The sequence below is a fragment of the Saccoglossus kowalevskii genome, chromosome 18 (genome assembly GCF_978046115.1).
Source record: "Saccoglossus kowalevskii chromosome 18, keSacKowa6.1, whole genome shotgun sequence".
NCBI classification, from domain to species: Eukaryota; Metazoa; Hemichordata; class Enteropneusta; family Harrimaniidae; genus Saccoglossus; species Saccoglossus kowalevskii.
This window is the reverse complement of record NC_140658.1, coordinates 23,149,036-23,173,083: the sequence shown is the minus strand read 5'-3', so window position 1 is coordinate 23,173,083 and position 24,048 is coordinate 23,149,036. Positions and strand designations below refer to the sequence as shown.

Here is a 24,048-nt window from a genome sequence, read left to right as displayed (position 1 = left end):
TCCGCCTGCTTGGACTTCATATTTGAGGGGGTTCTAACATTTCTCGCTATTTTGTGCTTTTTTGCCAAAGTGATAACAAAAAAAAAACGGTTTTATATTCGTGCAACTTTTGAGAGCGTGGGAAACCCCTGTTTTCTGTATGGAACGACCGCAGCGAGGGTAAGCGCTGACGTCAGGTAACCAAGGGGAATAGAACAAGGAACGAGAATGTGATGGAACAATTATAATGCCGGATTCGTTACTAGTTACCGGCCTCTTGTGGCTTGGTGCGCCATGACACTTGAGGCGGAGGCGGGAACCAGCCAAGAAGTTTTCAAGCAATTAATGTTCACGAATAAAGGCATACCAAACAACCTATACATATTGCATCGTTAAGCAAAACAAAATGCATCGCTTGGTTATATTCAGACAATCTTGCCTTCACACTGGTAACACACACTCAAACTGTAGACACAAATGTAACAATGATTTTATGAACGTTGCGTATTTTTACATAAATAATAAAGACGATAGTTGGATTTCAAAAACGTAACGTAATTCTAATTTCATTTACCATACATAGATTTTACCACCATATTAAACGTTTTTCAGCTGGTCAGAGAAATACAAACTTGAATAGCTCGTGGGGTTTTAGTTTGTTTTCTGCTGTATTGTTTTCATACGAACATGTTGTAATTGAGATGCTCGCCAGCTGTCTACACAAGTATTGAATACTGGTGGTGCAGTGTCTTAGAACAGACAACTATATAAAACACTTTTCTGTAGATAAACCACACATATTATGGAGTCAAACAGACAACATTTCACGGGGATAATTGTGTTTAAACCACCTTGACCGACTGACGAACCGACTAGAAATAATACCTATAATGATTATTCGTTTGTTCGCTGTTGACAGGTTGTCGCTATCCGACAAGACAATCCACGGCTGTGCAATGGAGTGTTTACGCATTGACTGTCCGTCATTTTATTACAATGATGCCACGAACGGCTGCGTCGTTACAATGGTGAATTTTCTAGAAACACCGATCAAAGTATACATGAAGCAGGCCATCTTCTTCTCAAACTGCGAATGATTCAAGTTTTAAACGACATGATAAACTCCATTGCTTGAACCGATCAGATGCGATTCAGTTAAAAACAACGTGATGATGCTTACCTGTAATTCAAACGCACTTGTGTTGATGACGTCACTTGCTGTAGTCGACAAACGACAAGGACATTGGACTCAACAACACTTGATGATCTGATGGATTGAGTAGCTGCTAATGAAATGGTTTTGTAATCATGGGTTATCAGTACGAATCTCTGTTTTGAGGGGAATTCGAACGCACTCATTTTCTAGACATATAATTCTTCTGTGTACTGATTTGTGTTGCAATTTCAATGCTGTGTCCGCGCTCATTATCGTTAGAAATGTTACCTCAGCCCCTATAAGATTCGAACTCACGACCCGTGCATAATGCAGTGTCATTTGTATAATAACTTGTTCATTGGTGTGTTGCTATGTTATATGGTAGTTAATATTCACAAATACGTGGCAGAACAAGTGATGAAAAAGATGCAGAAAATGGACTTCTGACACATGTTAATATAATAATATTTATTTAGAATTTCTTTAGAAATTGACGCAGCATTGAATACCTTGCTACTGTGGACAATTGTTTATAGATACGCAAACATATCTTATTCAGAGAAACCACTGATGACATTTCTGAAAATAAATGACGTGGTAGCATAGATATAACATGTTATTATCTATTCAGTGACAGGACCCATGGTTACTATTTACATAAATATAGTATTCTATGAAATATATAATATACAGCACTTCACCCAAAATAGAATATTTGAATTATATCCAATTATTATACTTCTGTCACAGCAATAAATTTCAGCGTGAGGTAAGTTTGCAGTATTGCATGGAGTATTTATATCAGACTTTATTAGGATACGCGAATTCCAAATATGGAACGTTTACGTGGTATTTCCAAGATGAAAGTTTATTGCGAAAAGGTTCAAGTGATTGTTAGCATTTTGCCTAGTTTGGGGCATGCCACACCAATCGGATGGACCGTGAAATGTATAATAATAACGTTATTACGAGGATATCGCAACGTATGCACTCAGGCAGTACACGGTCGCATCGACCTCATTTCTGTCTTCGTGCATGCAGGAACCTCATAACGCATCTTTTTCTGATTTTCCGCGCTAAAAAAAACAAACAATATGGTATAATGTACACAGCACATAAATCGTTTAATTTTTACATTGTATTTCACAAATTTATAAACATTCTACTGCTTGCTTGATAAACATATTTGAAATGATTAAAGCGACGATAACAATGCACGTCAGAAACACAAAGACTCGCGGATAGACGCTTGTGGGTGAACAACGACACGCTATGCTCAGATGACGTCATAAGTGATATTGTAATAAACAGGAAATGTCGAATTACTTATATATATGGAATATCTTATTCGCAATGCATTGTGGTATGAGCAAAGCATGTAGTAATTAGTGGTAAACAGAAAATATATTTTTCACAATGCAATACATATTTCCATGTATGATATTTTCAAATATTATATTTATATGAGTACCGCTATGTTCCAATTTGTTATAAACTTAAACTAATATTGCATATTAACATACTCAACTTGAAAATACATATTATATTTTATTTTATCACATTCGAATCCTTGATTTAATCTCTGTTAGCTGTAGGCATCGAATCACAATTGAAACAGTTTTGAGCTGGGCGAATTCATTCGCCGATGACTGGATTCATCTGTATTTTGACAGGTATTGGAATTAAGTTAGTTTCACGGCCACTGTGTATTAGTGTCTTATATGACGCAAATCACCACTAATGTTAATATAAAAATACATTCAATCTACACATAAACCTCAAACAAACATCTTTCAGATATGGTATGCCTGTCTCAGTGATATTAATATACGCTGAAGAGTTGTCATGGCGATATACGCAACGCAATGTAACACCACTTTACCAAAATTCACAAAACACTGTGTTAATCTCAAGTGACCTCGGTATTTTCACATATTCGTATGCACATTCCAATTAACATGTTTCTTCTTAAACGATTTATATTGATGGGAAGAAAAAAACTTGTATTCCAAGAAGAAAATTAATTCTAAGGATCTTACCTATATTTTCATTTATATAGAAAAATTGATAATATTTTAAAATCAAACTAAAAATCAATCAAATTAAATGAACGTTTATTTTTCAAACCTCTACAGTGATGCAAGTTTCATTGTTAATTTAAATAAGGTACAGTAGTAATGTGAAGTATTGTGGGTTAGAGGTCAAGTACAAGCGTGATCACTCCAATGGTTTCGTCAACAAAAGATACAATCCGGACATGTGCACATAGCCGTTTCTTGCATAGTCCTTGCCACTGATAAATTGCAATACTCAACGTTTTAACTCTCAGACTAGTAATACTAGTCTGAGTTTAACTCAATCGCAGTCGGAAGAGAAAATGGCTTGTTTCAAGTACTGATTTGCTAATGGCTCTGAGAAATTCACTATTGTGATGAAGCAATCGTTCGTTGATCTATTGTAATAATATGATGGGCAGTCATTGCGTAAACACTCCATTGCACATCTGTACAGTGTCTTGTCGGGTAGCGACAATCTGGAGAAAGTGAAAATAAACAGTTTATCAGATTTATATTTGTTAAACAGTTTCCCAAGTACTGGGAATAGACCTTTTGATAATACTGTCACTTTCGACCGAACTGTTGTATCATGAAGGAATATTTTTTTTAGTAAAGTCGAACGTTTTTGCTATTGCTCCTGCGACTTTTCCTCCAAATAATACCCAAAATTCTTTATAATGGCACAGTTTGGCCGAACGAGACGCTACTCTCAAACGGTCCTATTTAAGCTTGAGTCATATTGGTATCGTTCATATGTCCTATGGTTTACAATTATATTGCATCCACTTTAAAGCGGGGCTGTCGTCACCTGCGCATGCATCAGATGGCCATAGTGTGTCATTGTTTACTAACAAGCGTCTACTCATGAGCCTTTGCGTTTTTAGCGTGTGTTGTTATCATCGCTTGGGACTCAATTCGGGCGCGTGCGCGGGCGACGACCACCCTGCTTTAAATTTACCACAAACGATACATGTAAATGTAATTTTGTAAATAGTTTTCACTTTTTATCTTTATTGTCTTGTATTTTTTTAATGACCTTACTTGCTGTATACTCCAAAGGGTCAAATTTGTCTTAGCGTCGTATTAGATCCATAATGACTCTACTCACACGCTTGATTCTTCATATTCTGGAAGAAGTGACGTCATTCGACTGTATCGTGGTGCCGGATCTTAAGTAAAAATAATGAGAAAAGAAATATCATAACAGTTTGTTTAAAATATGGTAGACGCTCGGCTCAGCTCTTGAGCCTTGACGTTATTTCAAAGCGTCCGCTACAGAGCTGGTAATAACATGGAAAAGTCGCATTTTCATATATGTTTTCTAAACTTGCCTGAAATATTTACCATTATTTTTTTTTTCTTCAAACACTGTTGTACTGTAATATTTTACGTTAAAAACTGATTTATTAATGTAACTGTAACACTACGATAAAGACTTTCTGTTTTGACATTGTAAAATTCTTTCGTTTTTTGAGAGAAAAAAAAACTGAAAAAAAAATGATTTTAACAAAATAATTCAGAAATTTATATCAAAAATAATTTATAACGAAATGTATTCCCTATGCACCCATAAATAATTTTCATAATAACCAATCACACATGAATATTACAGGAAAAAAGATAATTTGCTATACTAGTATTCTCCATACATGTTCCTTTTATTTGTCTTGAATTATGACTGAAAGAAGCTGAATACAATTACAAAATATGTAGTGTGTATGAACAATAACTTTAATAAATATGACTTTACTTGCTAAAAATACTGTATTTTTCTGCATAAAAACGAAAGAATTTCGCAATGTCGAAAACGGAAAGTCTTTATCGCGGTGTTTGAAACAATTATAAATCAACTTACATATTCTGTATATGGATAGACGCCAGCTGGATCCACAGTAGATATCGTTGTTGCCGCTACAAGGCATGTTGCATTCAGTTTCTGGTCTCTTACCATAATAGTCATAATCAATTCCACAGAAACACTGTACGGAAAACTGAACTCCCGCATAAGGAGCGTTGATACTTTGGGCACTGCAAATATCCATGCAGTGCTCGGGGGTCATCTGATCTGACTCTTTGTGTTGCCATGACAACGCCCTTGCTTCTTGGTCCTTGTAGCATCCCACATATTCGTACATACACCTATCAATGGCGGTTAATGCTGCTCAAAAAAAACAACAACAGAAAACTGGATTGAGGCTTGTAAACAAATGGAAATAGTGTCATATTGTGCTGTATATGATGTCAATTCTGTCATGTGCGACACTTGAAATGTAAGAAATCGAGCTAACATTTCGGTGTCGTGTTGCCTGACGTCATAAGTAATGAATCTCAAACGCAAATGTCCGCTGAGTTCTCGTTGAGAGCGAGAGAACCACGTGACTCGTTTCGGCCAATTGTTCACTCCGTTTCATCTGATCTTTGTAACCATTGCCTTTTTGGTCAGTAGACATGATGGCGGCGGGGGAGAATTGAACCTTATTTGATGGCGGCAAAAAACCAGTGTGGTATCTTTCTTGTTTCACTCAAATCCCCGGTTAACGCACATTGAATCTTGACATAAATAGAATAGGATATATTCGGGGCTTGTTCAGTCTTTACTTCATTGTCTATAATACATGCTTGCATTCATAATATTTTCGTGATTTGTTTTCCACAAAAAACGCTATTAAAAAAAACGTTTGTAAACAAACAAATGACGTATTTACGCTCGTTTTACACGACGCGGTGCGACGACAGTGGTGCTTTAATATTCACGTAGGCGCGTTTCAAATTGAGTTTACTACAAGCAACTACAGAGTATTCCAGATGCCGAGTTGTGAAAGGACTATTCAGTTATTTTAGCCCAACTAGCTACGGAAATGTCGGTTTTGTTAACGTACTTGGGAATTTAACATACCGCCAATTATATATAACCGGAACCAAAGTAATTATTACTATAATATTAATAGCCATTTATAGTGTTGATTAAAATATTATTTTCATTTTTTTCCACCCGTTTCAGATTTTAAAGTGTTGTAATCACAGCGCGTCGTTTTCGGCATGGGTCGCATGTGACGTATACACGAACTTAGAGCGCGCACTGCTTGCCGACGACAAAGTGAAAACTATTTTTTTTTAATTAAAAGGAATTGCAAAAGCGGAATTAAATGAAGTTCAATTGTTGACCCTATTCCGATATTGAATGTCATTCTTAGAACACAGGCCATGGGTAGACATGATAAACAACTACAGATGTATTTCTATTCTGAGATAATGATATTCATCATTTCACTTTGTGCAATGTACAATACAGAGAAGAGACGCGAAATATCCCGGAACTAAAACGAATAACGCAAAGACACAAACACGTGCTATAGTACGTGTAATCATCCGACAAATCTGTGACAAAAGAAGCCTTCCAGCACATACACTACTCTCTATTTAAAACGATAAAATAATATAGTCGGTTGACTTACCGCGAATGAAATGTACAATAAACACACACACATGTACTACAGCTGAGGAGTTCGGTTTCACCATGACTGCAATGAAGGAAGATTCTATTTTAGTTTCGTAGTTAAATATTCTAATCTGAAATTATTCGAGTAAGGCCATGCAAACCTATATCTGTGTTATACGTGCATTACTAGTGAAGAAACTCTTCAAATACAATCAATAATGTATATTGATCTGTATCACAGAGATTACCGCAATGTGCGCATGAGGACAGTACAGGGACAGTATCGATCGGCATTTAGAGGAGTTCGATGTAACTGATTGATCACGGTCTGATATTCTTATACCATTATCCTAATCCAACAATTGTTTGTATGCAGCAAATATGTGAATGTGTTATACGCCGACGGATGTAAATACAGCTGTTTAGTGTAGTTATGTATTAGTATGCAAACAATGTAGATGCGACATATTCTGCCTCGATGCTACACAGGGATCCGTGATAAATATTTTCTGGCGAAGATTAACATTTATTATTGTCTTGTTCGCGCAAAATAAGATGAGTTTGTAATTGCGCATGCGCTGTGAAATGTTGGTAGGTACTATTAATGTGTATAAAACAAGATAAATTTCAGTCGGTTATGTACGTGTAATATACAGCATATTCTCAGGTAAGCCCCTCCAATGATAGTTTCTGATATTGTAATCTGACTTTTGTATTTGCGCCTCATCTTTTTTTTTTTTGTAAGTCTAATTATGATAGTTTGTGTATTTTCCCTTTCTGACCCCGCGCTCGAAATATTAATGGCAGCACTTCAATTTGTTGCATACCAGTGAGCTCAGTTACAAGATTTGGTTACCACACACTTAATACACACAGTTTAAGCCTGCTGAAATATCAAATAAATCAGTCAATTTCAAATCAGTATTCATTGTAACACTGAGATAAGGTATTATATTTGTCCTAGTTTCACACAATGCCGTAAACTAGCGTTCAATATGACGTCTTGTTGTCCGCACGTACTACACGAAATTTACATTCAGTGTTATGAGTTTATTACATTAATGTGTTTAGGGTTATAGGCTATAGCTTTTGTTAATTTCCTGTTTACGAAAAATCAGTTTAAAACGCTAATGATGCATAACAGGACTATTATTAGCATTATACCTTAATCGTTTTAAATATCAGGGTGAAATATTACATGTATAAGAACATTTATTATTTTGAACAATAAACCTGAAATGAAAAACCTATATTTAATTGTTAATTACAAAATTCTTTATATATAAGCATAACTATGAAATTCACATGAAACCCAACCAAATGTAAGGTTGCCAATTTAACTCATAAGGAATTGATTATTGCACGTGTTCAATCATTGAATGATCATATAAATGAACGTTTATGGCCATGTCAATTTAATAATAAAAAAACGTTCGGAAAGCATTCGCATTTTGTCATGATCAACTGCTCTCTGTTAAAAAAAAGATACAGTTTGACATACTGTCATCGCGGTAGATCCAGGATCCAATATGATTTGGTTTTCTGGAATTGTAATACACCCTAAAACAGACTAACGTACGCGTTTCTGGTTTGTGCTGACTGTATGAATGCACAATCATTCTATTACAAGCACCTTATTGTTGCTAGGAAGCGAAAATAAAACATGTTTGTTAGTTATAGCCTATCGATCATTATATTATTACTATAAAGGATTGGACATTATGGCTGCAGGCACTGTAGTAAATTACAATCCATAGTTGAACTTGTACATGTGGCTTTTATGGTTGACCGCGCTAAGGGGAGTTTTTGCGCCACTGTTTGTTTTGGGTAGGGGTTATTAAGTCATTTTACCATTTTAACAAATCGTTCAGAGCGTAATATGGCTAATAATCAACTAATATGTACGAAAAGATGATTGTTTTTAATTTACATGCTCGACTCCACATTCAATTTCTTTTAATTCAACGATCCGTTTCAGTTAGTGCACCAATGCGATAGACTCAGACACTTAGCGGAATACAATCTTTCGAAGTACTATGACATCGACATATTTTCTTCATAACAGACTATGTTATCAAATATATATTGCAAGAAACAATAAGACGACGCGCTTACCATTCGTTGCTGGTGTATACAATATTCGCTCGACTGACGTATCTCAGTGTTTAGTATGTATGAGACAAACTCGTGCACAATAAAACAAATGTAGCTATGCTCCCTTCGTAATATATGTCTATATACTGTAATGAAGCAGGAGAAATTAAGGAGTTCTCGTGGAATGCGTTAATGTATGAGATGTGAGGTATTTTTAAGATCCACATTCCATAGCGTGACTAAATCAATTAACACAATATGCAAGTGGTCGTACAAAGCTTAAAAGATGTAATGCAAACTAGCAAGAACAAGATCGGAACATCTATCGACACAGCCTAGGGTGGATTTCATTTTTGCCAGCCGTCATTGACAGCCAAGATTTACTTTAGACATTCAGGAAGTTCACATAAAAAACATTTTTATTAATTCATTGAATTAGTATTGATCAGTAACGTTCCTGTAAAAATATTACACACAAGAGTTATTTACATTGATTTACTAACAACTCGTACGATTTATTTATTTATTTATTTATTTATTTATTTATTTATTTATTTATTTATTTATTTATTTATTTATTTATTTATTTATTTATTTATTTATTTATTTATTTATTTATTTATTTTATTGCACCTTTTGGAACTTATCGTCCAATAAAATTGTTGTCATTGCAAAGATTACGTTAAATTAAAACGGAAAACACTAATGTGCATGTGCAGTGATTGATATGGTACGTACCAAAACGATCAGTGCTTGTATACTAGTCATCGTTCCATTCACGGATTAATATCGAGTATCAAACACAATTTTTGGTAAAACATAATTACAGCTAAAGGTAATCATACTGCTCATTCGACTTAATGAGTTTTTCAATCGTGAAAACTTATTGAAATTTCTTTTCGATAAGTCAAAAATAAATAATAACTATATTTGAACTGTATATCCATCGCATACAATAATTGTATACATATAAATGTTTTGTGAGATGCAATTTGGGCGGATCCGTTAATCCCGCGATGAGCCAGCTAACACCTCATGTACATGTCTCGTTCAGATTGGTTGAATATAAGAAGAAATAATTTCCCTCCCCGGTTATATAGACTACACACATGGATATAGACGAGTCAATACGTTTAAAACTAAAGACGTGAAATAGAAAGTCTTTCCGAAATGCAGATCATGCCTCGTTTAAGCTATTGTGAATATAAGCAATAACGTTATCTTTACATGTAACATGTAATCGATTGTTCTATGTTTGTACTTTCGATTTTCCGGATTCAAATTACTCTTCACAACCAGAACTGTACAAATATAAACCGTCATGCTTGTATGCATATCGATTGAGCTGCTTTAGTCTACACGTTAGATGAATTACGTTTGCAATTAAGACCCACGCACTTGGTGTATTTCTCAGTAACCATAGTAACATCATCAATAATGGGTATCTTTTTACATTATGCATTCGATTACATTATTCATAAATATATACATATATTACTTTCATAAAATCTTGATGATGGAATGTTCGATTGTATGATTTGAACTATTGATAATATTATCTGATCACCATGGCAACCTGAGTGATTTATTCAGCTAATATTGATACACTGCTTACATATGACTTCAACGACCTGTTTTAACAGGAAAATATGGAAGAAAAAGAGTCAAACCGAAGCTATTTGCAAGATTGTGCCTCATTGTATACCAACCATAGCACCTGACTTAAAACCGATTAGACTACGCTCTATGAGTCATTCAACATAAGTCATTCGACATTGAGTAATAACAATGCAAATCGAGCAAATCACAAAACTGTGAAAGCACACATAACATGTAATATTGACTGTTTTGTCCGTGTTTGAAAATAAAATCCCGTTCACAAGAGCAGTGGTATCACAACTGAGCTAAAGAGGCGTTTTCTGTCCTAATGATACTGTGTTAAATTCAATTTAGTTATAGTTTTACGCTTGTAGCAGCAACATGACACAATAACGTATGTAACAGTGACTATTTTGTCCATTATTAAAAATTATCTCTAAAGACAAGCATCCTCAGATTCAGCCACAGACTCGTGTCATCTGGTTCATAAGACCGGTGCTCTAACCATTGACCTCGGAGGCAACTTGCAGTCCGTAAAGAAATAATTTGAGTGACATTAATACGCTTAAATTCAGTGATTTCAGTGACTAACTCATTACACACTCCTACAAAAGATATGAAAGACGTTAAAGACACATAAAGCTAAAGGCATTGGTATATCATGAACTCAACTCAACACGATAACACAACACAAGTAAATACTACCCCAATGGAAGCCAGTCAAAGCAATTGGGGGATACGAACAAAATTCAATTCACATGTACACAACCAACAGATACAAGATTAATTGCTGCTCTTCAAATGGGTCCTTTCTTTTGTATTGATCCTCTGAGAATTGCTAATTCCACCTTTTTAACTCTTGCCCCCCAAATAATATATCGCCCCCTAAAGAATGTATTGAACCAAAAAATAATTAATATTCATGAGCACTGTACGTCATGAATAAATTAGCATAGTTTAAATATTGATATTGTTATTGAAAGTTCAGTGTGAGATGATGGGAAAAACTAACTCAGACAAGGTGAAAGGAGTGAACGAATAATCAAAACATGTGTACAGCAAATGTATTTTTTTTTCATTTTAATAGGTGGAAGAAGGTCAATTATAATGTGTAATTGCCACAATCTTAAAATACAAACTGTTTGCACTGATTTCAACAATAAGCAGAGACATTTAGAAAAAAAATGGTGATTCACAATCAAGTGTGGAGAAGTACTTGCACCATTCACAATGTCAATAGTTCATGTCAAAACCGCGTCCACCCTATTTACGATAATCTCATGCACATTTTTATATGTTCGGAAAATAAAACGATGTCCAATGAACAGGTTCATGACTTGACGGTCACATTTTTGGCTTTCTAGAAGCTACTTGTTTCCAATCATTCAAATAGATGTGGATTATCACTCAGTGTTGCAATATTGAGTAATAACAGAACAGAATACGAGCGAACCATGGTACGTTGGTATTGATATTTAGTCCTTTGCTGCAGATAGTAATTCAACATTGCTGCAACTTTGTCTTGAGTAATTCATTGTATTTTCACTCAATTTCATCGCGCTAGTTTATACTGGCTATACTGGCATGCACAAAACAATTACAGCATATTGCCGAGATGTTAAATTAATTGGTTAAATAATAGATGGTTCACACAAGATCTACCTGTATTGATTTTTATCAGATTGCTAGGGTATGTATTACATGTATAAAAACTCCATAAAGTCTGTAGAAATCTGCATTATTTTCAGACCCTCCTATTTATCAACTATATAATGCATGCTAAATTACCAAATAAGTCGTAATTCTCACATAATTTTGTAATCCTATTTTGTTATATAAGTGAAAATTGTTTTTGTGAATGCACACACAACGCAATAAAAATTCCACCACTGTTCACACCGTTTTGACACTTTTTTAGATAAATATGCCCGTCTGTATTCTCGAGGCGGGCATCCGGACATTTTCACTGCCTGGTAACCATCACAATAAAAACAAAGACCAAACACGCTCAGAAAACGGTACTTTGGGACAGTTGCTGAGACTCTCATAAACAGTGTTATAAGATTACCCAAAAATGTGCAACTTATATAAAATTGGTTGCTCAGAATTGCTTTAAAAGTGAATTTTTGCTGTTTTTTCACATTTAGCTCCTTGACCGGCGTTCAACAGCAGCTCGCACAGACCCCATAGAAATACACGGTACAGTGGTACGTGTCTTAGCAACGTAGACCGTTCTGTGACGCAGCTCCGCTCCGCTCCCAAGAATTGTAGAATTCCCTTGTGTAACCTTTTTTACCAACTGTATAGCATAGTACACCAAGAGAAAAACCTGGTAATTAGTGGAATGGAAAACGTTTAAATAGTATGTGGGGATACGATGTATTAGTTGGTTGAGTATTTTTTGTTGTTGCCAATATTAGTTTCAACAACAGATTGTGACCCGTGGTTCCCTCCCGACTTGGGACTATGGCATAACGATAATGCACGCCGTATGAGACTACTATGTCTGTACAAACCGTGAAAGACCAAATTAGTGTTGGCGTTGCGTCATACCCCCCCCCCCCGTACCCAATATACCTTTTTCACTTTACATAATTGTAAATGGCCTGGACCGAAACCGCAGGAATGCTTGAATTTGATGATTGTCCCTATTCGGCCGTCTTGGTCGGTTCATGTCGATAAACAAATGCGGATCGTAAAATGAATGGACATGATGTGACCGGTCCAGGTATGTCCAAGATACATTTTGAACTGGTAGTGCACGCAATGACGGAGATAAATACTGAAATGTTCGTTTTCGAACATCTTTGGCAGCCAAGGTTCGTTTATTCCGTCATCGCCTCAGTACTATATTCGTATCTTTACATCGAGCTTGCAAAACCGTATGATTCTGATATTGACGAAAATGGAACTTTTAAGCATGGGTAAGTTTTTTTTCTGATATTTGCAGAAAATGTTCACTGCAAGCTCCACTAGGATATCTATGTGATTAAATGCTACGTCCTTTATGACGTCTCCACGACAGTTCACTTGTTAGATTTTACATTTCGTTCTGTCTTACCAGTAACACTGACGGTGACTTAAAGACGATGTGTTAAGTGACTCAACAGAACGACAGTATATTCATTCGTGAATACCCAGCTTGTGTGTGTGTTATCATTATTCTGTCCAATTCCATAGTCCCATGTACGACCTTGGGTACGTTCAATCTCGATTGTCTTGAGCTTATTATATCTCGCTAGTTTCCCGTACGTTTATAAAGCGATAATGTCACCCTGAGAGTAGCAATACATGGCGCTTCCTGGAGCTAATTATTGCGAGTTTTTTACCCAGCAGAGACTTATATTTTTCCAAACTGCGTTCCTAATACGATTACTTTTTTTTCAAAGTTCTGATTTTTTTTCTTCTCGTAATATTTTTGTATATTACAATACCTGCACTGGAAATCATCACAAGAACAGCGCCCCCTAGAGCTGACCATTCTGACTTCTGTCCAAGCCACATGTATTGTAAAACGTATGAAAAGACGGTGTCCATTGTTCGCACAATTGCCACGTTGACGGCCTTCTCGCATTGCAGCGACGATGTCAGAAAAAGTTGCCCGACGAATCCAAAGAATCCCACAAGTCCTAAGAAAATCCCTTCATTGAGTGAAGCAGGCAATGAAAACGCATCTAAAATATACAGAAGTGATAGTGCAGTGACTATTCCGCAAATTGAATAGTAAAACAAGATCGCTAAAAAGTTCATTTCTTTTCCTATTTTTCTACTTGAAACAAACACCATTGATGCAAGCAATGCTTCAATTAAAGCAACGCCGGCCCCAATTAGCGAACTGTCAACGGGGGTGCGAGTAGTCATTGTGCTTCAAAAAACATAAAAGGCGGTTTAGTAATAACAACAACGCCCGCTACGCTGACAAGCGCAAAAAGAAAGTCGGAGGATACAACGGATTCTTTGAGACAACAGCAACTTAAGAAAGACGTGAAAATACGGGGTTGACGGAGAATATCACAACAGCATCTCCTACTAGCTTCAAATGTATGGCGATAAATTGCAATTAATCCGAAACTCCCGAAGAGGCTTCGTAGGATCAGCCATTTATAGGAGAAGTCTTTTGGTCAAAAAAACGAAACGTTTTTGCAGAGAATACTTGGGGCAGCACAGGACAGCTGAATCACCATGCAAATCAACGCAATCTCTAGACTGAGGATGTACCGTTGTCACCAGCTTGGCACTGACGAAACTCAGGGCGAAGATAAAAAACTTGAAAAGAGAGCCAGTATCATTCCTTTATCAGTGCGATAACAATCCAGTGACACAATTGTTCCCAGGCTTCTCAGAGCAATCGTCCCACGTATCGTCGTCTTCTTGTACCAAGGGTTCCATACAAGGACCGTTCACGTGAAAGTATACTGAAGAGTCATCACGTTTGTCTCCTAGCCTGATACCTGAAATTGTTATATGTAAGATTTGTCAGTGAATTATAAAGTTTACGTGAACATGCTAGTAGGCTTTGAAGCCACTACAACACCGGACACCTACGCCGAACATCGATGCACAATACTGACCATGGGCTCATTAAAGCGTATCATAGACAGTGCGTCCAACTTAAAGGGCGGTAGTCGTCGCGCTGCGCATGTGTGACATTTGTGTTGATAAACATTGACTTTCCCTCAATCCAATGCGTATGAGGTTTGACCTGGACGTGACTTGCACTGATTACCGCCGGTGACTCAATACATTCCAATCACCTGAAAATACCTAATTAAAGCTTGGTAACGTCTCAGTTTATATTCGTTGATCTGTGCAACAGTCAAAGTTGCCATCTGTGTTTATACGAGACCCATATATCTCGTGCATGCGTGGCGCGACGGTTACCGCCCTCTAATATTTGTCAATTATTCGAAGAACACGTAAATATGAGTGGGGGTGTGAGTACATTTTTATAGACAATAAAATTAACCGGACATCAATACAATTTTCGGTGTTGTAGAAAATGTGCCGAGATTTACCGCCAGAGCAGAAAAATTCCAATTTAAGGTAGAGATGCAGTTTATTTGTGAATTTCAATCAAAAATAGTTTTTTTCGTTTTTTATATAGATTTTTATCTAAAGAACATTCTGTGAAAATTTGACCAATGAATTCTTATTGGAACACCGTTAAAATTGCTGTTTATTTTCTGGTTAAAAATAAAAAAACACTCACACGTGGCAATGTTTATGTCCAATTGCCTAATTTGCATGAGTAACCAAATAACCGGACCTTTGATTGACAATATGCAAATCGAGATTGTACGGGTCATAGTTCATTCAATTCACGCGCATGTGCAATTATTCTCAAATCAGTTCTCGCTCGCTAGCAAAACAAACATTATATTTCCTCAGCGTTTTTTCCTAATTTTTATCATTACATTATGCGTGGTGTGAAAAGAAAGAGAGGTAGAAAGAAGATTCAGATGATTTCTATGTCGGAAGAGGCAAAAGCTACACTGAAGGCATCAGCCCACCGAACGAAAAACAAAATCGATGTGAGCGTCCAAAAATGACTTTCCCTGAAGGCATGAATCCGAGTTTCTGATTGACTGAGAGATTTTATTTTTAAATAATTCTTCTCAAAAATAAACTGAGCATGTGAAGAATAATTTAACATTGTTTACAGTGATAACAGCTCATTGTCGAAACGAAGCTTACCCATTCACGCTAGTCACAATAAACATCATACTTTTCATATAGGCGTCAATGACTACGGTAAAACTTAGACTCTATTTTAGGCATCAGGAATGATTGAAATGTCCGAAAATGACGCCAAAATACACCTTAAAAGTCCCATTTTAAGGCAGAATCGGGTCCCTCAAATAAGGGACACGTGAGCTTTGATTCTAACCGGATATATTGCACTGGGTCGGGGAGATACAAACTTTTGTGTATCTTTTGTCCAATGGGTACCTGTACTTCGATCATTCGCAAGTTTTGCTAGGTGGTGCGAGACAGCTTTGTTTGCAACCGGACGAACTCCGTTTAATTCAATGAAGCAAACAACTGACAATGCTAAAATAAATTGCAGAGGTACGCTAAAATTAATTGAAAACAACCAAATAATTTCAATGAAAAATAAATCACAGAGAGAGGTAACTTGATACATTACGGTAACAACTCTTTTGATGCGCTGACCGCTTCTCCGCGTCTGATGTTTTGTTTTGCAACCCGAACTGACACCAGTGGACTTGATATCGAAACTACGTCTTTCTGTGTTTTGAATACATGTTTCTTCGAAATAATCTCACAACAAAAAATTATAACAATTATCTTGTGCACCCCATTATAGTCAAATTCCAGAAAAATATCTGGTCACCATTGTAGACCACAGGGTTGAAAAAGTACACCATAATATTGTACACATATGCTGCTTTTCAACATTTATTATTCATTTGATATTGTTACATCTGATGTCACCAGATGAAGCTGGATTTAACCAATGAAACTCAGATACACTTTAGTGCAAGTAAACAACTAGCCCGCCATTTTATTGACCCTTGACCCTATCTCAGGACTGCCACTAGATGGCGCTATAATCCATAACACATACAGCATATACAATTACATGGATATGACAGATATGATGAAGATCAACCAAATTTCATTTATTTCACTTCGACGTCAATGTCTTTAGGGACAACACCACAAAGAAGAACATGTGTACCAGCAACTTGGTTTTCAAGTCAACCTGGCCAAGCGTAAAAGCCCTTGCTTGTCTGCTTTGTCGGTATTTGACGCACTTCCACAATTTATATAAATTTATAAAAAAACAAAGGGTATGTCACAGCTGTTATATATATAATATTACGTTATTATGAGGATACCTCAAAGTATGCACGAAACAGTACAGCAGGCCTAGGAGTATCGACCGACGCACAGCGGAGGTCGTTGTGACGGCGTTCTTATAATTAACCTTATTATTATTTTCCTTCCAAGGATACATCATGGAAATGCCGTAATCCAAAATGTTTAGAACAGAATCAGCGAACTTATTAGAGAACACTTACGCGCGCAATCATTCCATATTTGGAATTCGCATTTCCTAATATGGTAGGATGAAAACAACCTGTAAAATATCGCAAAATTACGTTGTAACATATGGTGTTACGGTTACAGATGTATAATAATACAATATATTTCCGTCTCTGAAAACCATAATTAGATCAAATTATGTAAATTAAATTAAATGGTCTTGTATTTTAATTAAAAAAAGAAAGTAACATATTCGGGAAAGGAAGTTAATATGTTTCATTGTGCCAAGTTAGTAACATTCGAATACATGTTTAGTAATAGTTGGTAAACTATAATTTTGTTAGTTATTAAACTATGTACATGATTAGTACCCGGTAAGACAGATATGGTTTCGAAGGAATGTAGATTATTGTATTTGACTTGCGTTGACCTTGTAGTTCAACACGACGGCTTACGGTGGCGTAAATAACAACATGAGGTGAACAGGACGTATTCTTGTCAGTAATTTGTGTTATATACTATTTAATTGATTGGTAATGCGCGTGTCTGTGTCAGTACTGCGTCCGTATCATAAGAACGGTACTATAAGAAGGGCAATGGAATTCGGTTTTCCTGATATTCCGATTGCCCGAGATAATAATAAAGTGTTTTCGTGGAAGGAATATTTTGTGTATTTGTTATATCATGATTTTTACAATGTTACGGCGATTACCTCATTTGACACTTCCGATTATATGTTCAAGTTATTGATACGTATTTGGGAGAGTTTTCAACTGGTATGATCATATGCCGTCTTTGCTTTCCTTGAGTGACAAGCACGTATATTTGCCTATTTTGAATTTCTTATATGTGTATTTTTTATTTACCTGAATAATTTCCACACCTTTCAGCAGACATTTTGTTGATCTATTTAAAGTTCGCGATATCGATAGCAATAACATCGATACGAATGGACTGGTGGTAGAGGTGGATCCTAGTCAATTGACGTGACCTTCACACTTTATGACAGAGCTCTCGCGTTATCAAATGGGGATGAAATTATTTTGTGTTTTTATTTTGATGACTGATATGTAATTTATAAAACAAGGTATTTTCATTTTATTTGTGTCCGTTATATCAACAATAGCCTAATAGGATGGTGATTACTTAATTGCCTTCAAAAAGAGCCATTCAAGTATTTGTGTCGCATTATTAATTATTGGCGATCCGCTCCGCTAAGATTGCCTTTATAATCACTTTTGTCGTTTTGTGTGTGTGTGTGTGTGTGTGTGTGTGTGTGTGCGTGTGTGTGTGTGTGTGTGTGTGTGTGTGTAATTTCCAGTGTTTTCACGTATGATTTCTTCTGTGATTGTTTTGGCTTGGCCGATTTCTTTCAAACTTGGCAGGTAGGTCACACCCTCACTCTAGTTATTAGGAAAAATCTGGGAAAAATTTGGCCCACCGTTGCCATAGCAACAGCCAACAAACTGATTTGGGGATAGCTTCGCGCCAAATGTATCTCCTCCTACAAATTTGGGATAAACACTTCAGACATAACTCATTCTACTTAGCTTGAGTGTGGACACAGCTCGGCTGGTTTTGTTCATACTTCACAGGTAGGTCATGCCGTCACTAGTTGTAAAAAAATCCTGGCCCACCACTGCCATTGCAACATCCAAAGACTGATTTTTGAATACTTTCGCCCCAAATGTATTACCTCCTACCAGTTGTGTACACAGTCAGCTGGCATCGGTGTCGCTGGGTGTATATGATAAAGTACCCCAGACCATTCGTCCCGGTGTTATCGCTATCGCCACACGAGACTCCAGCTTGTCTCCTATACAATTTTCCTTCCGCCCACTTAATTTTAATATTCATATGACCTTTGCACTGACATCGATAGCCAATCGCATTCGACCGCGGACGTCACTCTAAATAAACAACTGAATAAATTAATATACCATATTTGGAAGATAGCGGGTAAATTCAACGTTGTTGGTGTGTTCCTTCGGGTTCCGAAGTCGCACGAAACGAGTTCATGTTCCGTTATCTTTCGTAAGTAAAACAGGTCGATATGTATTAAACATGGCATTTGTTTTCTTGTTTTAACCCCCTTATTACGCAAGCTTCCGTCGAAGTGGTGTTTTTTTCGACGATTTGTGGCATGTTGCAAAACGAACGAAACATTGCGGCATTCTTAGCGGTGGATAAGGGATCGACTATGTCGTCACATTTATGTCTCGTTTGAAAGAGAATAAACAACCACTCAGAAAAATATGTTGCTAATATTTAAGTGCGGTGCAATTTGCAATGACGACCGTTCATATGTACTAGGCGACGTTACTAATTACTACTAGGGTCGGTGTTTGCATTAAGAATTATAGAACAAAAGATCAGCAAAGCGGTGCTTTTGTCGGCGATTTTGTCAAAGGGAATTTTGATAAAATGTTGCAAAACAGAATCGCGAGTTGGGTGAAAAATTGCGCCGGCGGCATTCTCAGCGATGGCGACACCCGAGAAACACCGTGTCACGGTGCATTCGTGCATCAGTACACCGAAGAAATACATACATATTGTTGCGGACGACTATTGTACACTGTGTTCGTGTAGTCTTCGAGTTTGTGGACAGTTAAAGTCGTGTGTGAATTTATTCAAGCCAGGAAAAGCAGGAGGGATAACTTATGGAAATCGTCTTTCCAATTTGATCCAGTGCGACGTTGTGAAAAGAGCGACTCTGTCGTCTCATCTATGTCTAGTTTGTAAGAGAAAGATTGATAGCGCAGAAAAATCCGCCAATAATGTAAAACAGTGGCGTGAAATTGTCAGTCATTCTAATATCTCCCAACCTGTGAACGAAAGGGTTAAGCGTGCTGCCTTGAAATCGCCTGCCCGACCACGTTCAAGTTCAAAACGACGTTCCATAACTTTCTCACATTCAATTTGCAATGATGACCGCAGTTCAAATGTACTTAGCGACGTGACGGACATTAACAACCATGATGTTGAAAAGGAGTTTGATGAAAATATGCCATTTCCAATTAGAAATCATTTTGATTTGATTTATGGATGGCGAGCACCGACACTCCGATCCGATGAACTAATCAAAACTAAAATGGCGCGTGTCACGTGACTTTGTTTACTAAAGATAGCGTGGGCGTTTGATTGACACTCAACTCATTAGTATTCCACCAATCACAGCTACATCTACTTTCTGGATGTGCGCAGTCAAATTGTATAGGAGACAAGCTGGAGTCTCGTGTGGCGATAGCGATAACACCGGGACGAATGGTCTGGGGCAATGATAAAGGGAAGTTGTGCAACCAAATTTGCCGAGTTCGCAGTTTTTCGCCAATAAAAAAATAACTAAGACAAAAACTCACAGTTTTTCAGCATTTTTGTAATAAAGACATTATTCTCTATCAATAATCCGCTCAAAACAGGAACATTTCTACTAATTCTTGTGTTTTTTCGACGTTTTTAGAAAAACCTGCGACTTGGCTGCGAAAGTAGAACATTCCGGAGGGGTGAAACGGAAGAGCCAAACTTAACGTAAAAATCAGGGGGGATTGGCACGAGAGGGCGCCATCCGATCTAAATGGAACGTTTCGACGTCAGTCGTCCGTAGCCCACCGTCAAAGCAACAACGTCCAGTTTATAAACAGATGAAATAATTTCAGCAATTTCTTTACAGAATAATCCTCAACAAAACTTAGAAACATTTCATAGACAAATACAGGCTCCAATATTATGTCTATTGCAAAACAATTCAACGGACAACCAGTTTGACGCCACAATTTCTTGCTGGAGTCCGAGTTCTACGCGTGATTTTATTGCGTTCAAAACTGTTCCATTTCAAACTGCGCATGCACACACACTGTGGTTTCTCGAATTGCACACTAATTAGGTAACTTGTCACTGATAAAAGTCACCGAAAACATTTTGAGCAATTTTGAGCAATAGTACTAGAGTAATATATAAACGTGCCTCTGCATTCTCCATTAATTTCGTAACTTGCTATGATTATGGTAAAGAGAAAACATGTGCTTACTTTCAACAGTTAGCTGGAGTCCGATCGAAAACGTGTCTCAAAAAATACCTTTACATCATTTTTCCGATTATTGCGGTCGTTGCCAAAGATGCTCTTCCGTTTTACCCCTTCCGGAATGTTCTACTTCCGCAGCCTAATCAGCTCGTTGTACATACATGCAAATGAGTATAGGAACCACTAATGCTGGAGGGTGAAGTGGAAGGGGTGGCGGATTTCATGTTTGTAATGACTGGTTGTAATACGCTATCTCGTTGTTTTCAAGATGCAGCCTGATATTTGTTGCTTTCTTGGTTGTTCAATTATGACTACAATTTTTGTGGTGGATGTAAGATGTGTTTATTGGTTGTGGAGTCATTGTTTAGACACCCTGCAGCTTCAAAATTTAATATGGCGCTTGCCTCCTTAGCTCAGTGGTTAGAACACTGGTCTTGTAAACCAGGGGTCTTGAGTTCGAATCTTCCACTAGAGAGAATTTTTAATGTTTGACATACCAGTCAATGTTGCATGTTTATGTGTAATGAGTGTGTAACTCAAACTTATCAAGACAGGCACATTGATATGACTCAATTTGCAATGCAAGCCGCCTCCTTAGCTCTGTGGTTAAGACAGAAGCCATTACTTCGAATTTCTTAGGGGCAACTCCTACACAGTATCTTCAAGGATACAAGCCGTCTCCTTCGCTCCGTGGTTATAGCGGGACCATGAGTTCGAATTTTATAAGGGCAACTCCTACAGCTAATTTTCCATCTTGGATGAACAAACCAGTCAATGTTGTATGTTTATGGGCGATGAGTGAGTTACTGAAACCAATCAAGGCAAGCGAATTTTTTGACTCAACTCAATTTCTCACTTTCATTGAGGCAACTCCTACAGTGAATTACGGTCTGAAAACCACTGAAACCACTCAATACAAGCATATTAATGTGACTCATTTTAATTTCGTACGAATGTTGAAGAGTCCAACTAGCCTCCTTAGCTCAGTGGTTAGAGCACTGGTCTTGTAAACCAGGGGTCATGAGTTCGAATCTCATAGGGGGCTTCCACTAGAGAGAATTTTTAATGTTTGACATACCAGTCAATGTTGCATGTTTATGTGTAATGAGTGTGTAACTCAAACTTATCAAGACAGGCGCATTGATATGACTCAATTTGCAATGCAAGCCGCCTCCTTAGCTCTGTGGTTAAGACAGAAGCCATTACTTCGAATTTCTTAGGGGCAACTCCTACACGGTATCTTCAAGGCTACAAGCCGTCTCCTTCGCTCCGTGGTTATAGCGGGGCCATGAGTTCGAATTTCATAAGGGCAACTCCTACAGCTAATTTTCCATCTTGGATGAACAAACCAGTCAATGTTGTATGTTTATGGGCGATGAGTGAGTTACTGAAACCAATCAAGACAAGCGTTTTTTTTGACTCAACTCAATTTCTCACTTTCATTGAGGCAACTCCTACAGTTAATTGCGGTCTGAAAACCACTGAAACCACTCAATACAAGCATATTAATGTGACTCATTTTAATTTCGTACGAATGTTGAAGAGTCCAACTAGCCTACTTAGCTCAGTGGCTAGAGCACTGGTCTTGTAAACCAGGGGTCATTTGTTCGAATCTCATAGGGGGCTACCACTAGAGAGAATTTTTAATGTTTGACATACCAGTCAATGTTGCATGTTTATGTGTAATGAGTGTGTAACTCAAACTTATCAAGACAGGCGCATTGATATGACTCAATTTGCAATGCAAGCCGCCTCATTAGCTCTGTGGTTAAGACAGAAGCCATTACTTCGAATTTCTTAGGGGCAACTCGTACACGGTATCTTCAAGGCTGCAAGCCGCCTCCTTAGCTCCGTGGTTATAGCGGGGCCATTAGTTCGAATTTCATAAGGGCAACTCCTACAGCTAATTTTCCATCTTGGATGAACAAACCAGTCAATGTTGTATGTTTATGGGCGATGAGTGAGTTACTGAAAAAAATCAAGACAAGCGAATTTTTTGACTCAACTCAATTTCTCACTTTCATTGAGGCAACTCCTACAGTTAATTGCGGTCTGAAAACCACTGAATCCACTCTATACGCTTGTATTAATAAGCTTATATTAATGTGACTCATTTTAATTTCGTACGAATGTTGTAGAGTCCAACTAGCCTCCTTAGCTCAGTGGTTAGAGCACTGGTCTTGTAAATCAGGGGTCATGAGTTCGAATCTCATAGGGGGCTTCCACTAGAGGTCATTTTTAATGTTTGACAAACCAGTCAATGTTGCATGTTTATGTGTAATGAGTGTGTAACTCAAACTTATCAAGACAGGCGCATTGATATGACTCAATTTGCAATGCAAGCCGCCTCCTTAGCTCTGTGGTTAAGACAGAAGCCATTACTTCGAATTTCTTAGGGGCAACTCCTACACGGTATCTTCAAGGCTACAAGCCGCCTCCTTAACTCCGTGGTTATAGCGCGGCCATGAGTTCGAATTTCATAAGGGCAACTCCTACAGCTAATTTTCCATCTTGGATGAACAAACCAGTCAATGTTGTATGTTTATGGGCGATGAGTGAGTTACTGAAACCAATCAAGACAAGCGTTTTTTTGACTCAACTCAATTTCTCACTTTCATTGAGGCAACTCCTATAGTTAATTGCGGTCTGAAAACCACTGAAACCACTCAATACAAGCATATTAATGTGACTC

General features: G+C 37.3%; 2 non-coding genes across 2 annotated transcripts; both read left to right on the top strand.

Annotated features, from left to right (window-relative positions):
• Positions 1 to 22,328: 22,328 nt before the first annotated feature.
• TRNAT-UGU (transfer RNA threonine (anticodon UGU)) lies at positions 22,329 to 22,401 on the top strand. The gene has a single exon. It is a non-coding gene; the product is annotated as a tRNA-Thr (tRNA).
• A 1,103-nt stretch (positions 22,402 to 23,504) lies between these two features.
• TRNAT-UGU (transfer RNA threonine (anticodon UGU)) lies at positions 23,505 to 23,577 on the top strand. Its single transcript has one exon. It is a non-coding gene; the product is annotated as a tRNA-Thr (tRNA).
• The last annotated feature ends 471 nt before the right edge of the window (positions 23,578 to 24,048 follow it).